Below are 801 nucleotides of genomic sequence, written 5' to 3'. Positions count from 1 at the left end.
CTGAGCTCTCAAGGTCCCAATGAGGAGCAGAAGGAGGGAGAACATGAACAACGAAGTCGGGACCACGAGGGGTGCACCCACCCATTGAGACAGTGAAATACTTTCTTTGTGCACAAGAAAAAAATCAATTCAAATCAGATTCACTAAAATCAGTGTCCATAAAACTAATGTTTCTAATGTCCTTTCCCAAATCAGATACTCCCCATTGTACCAATAAAACTACCCACAGCTGAAAGAAGCTTTTCAAATACAGAGAAAACAGTAGCAGAAGGAAAAGTCAGATAAGGATGTAGATACTGGATCATGGACAGCCTCAGGATTTAAATTGTGTGTGGGTGAGGTGCCCGGCAAATTGTCACTTCCTCAGATTCTCAAGTGGTTAATGCCCAGGTTTCCTTTCCTGATGCTGTGACAAACAACTCTGACAAAGGCAACTTAGGAGAGGAGGGTTTGTGTTTGCTCATAGTTCCTAGTCCATCACAGCAGGGGCATCAAAGCAGCAGTCAAGGGCAGAGAGAAAAATGTTGCATGCTTGTGCTTAGCCTTCTCCTTTCCCGTGCAACCCATGACCAAGGGAATGGGACCACCTGGAATGGGCAGGTGTCCCCACCTCTATTAATTTAATCAAGAGATTGCTCAATAAGCATGCTCACAGGTCAGGCTGATTGAATTCTAGATATGTCAAGCTGACAATTTAAAACTAGCCATCAGGGGGGCTAAAGAGATGGCTCAGTGGTTAAGAGCATTGCCTGCTCTTCCAAAGGTCCTGAGTTCAATTCCCAGCAACCACATGGTGGCTCA

General features: G+C 45.1%; 1 protein-coding gene across 1 annotated transcript in view; it reads left to right on the top strand.

The window, feature by feature from the left end:
- The window catches only part of Abcb5 (ATP binding cassette subfamily B member 5), an 87,078-nt gene that overhangs the window by 6,439 nt on the left and 79,838 nt on the right, over positions 1–801 (top strand).

This window comes from Microtus ochrogaster, chromosome 1 (assembly GCF_000317375.1).
Source record: "Microtus ochrogaster isolate Prairie Vole_2 chromosome 1, MicOch1.0, whole genome shotgun sequence".
In the NCBI taxonomy this organism is placed as follows: domain Eukaryota; kingdom Metazoa; phylum Chordata; class Mammalia; order Rodentia; family Cricetidae; genus Microtus; species Microtus ochrogaster.
Note: the sequence above shows the minus strand (reverse complement) of the source record. Positions and strands in the feature narration are given on the sequence as shown.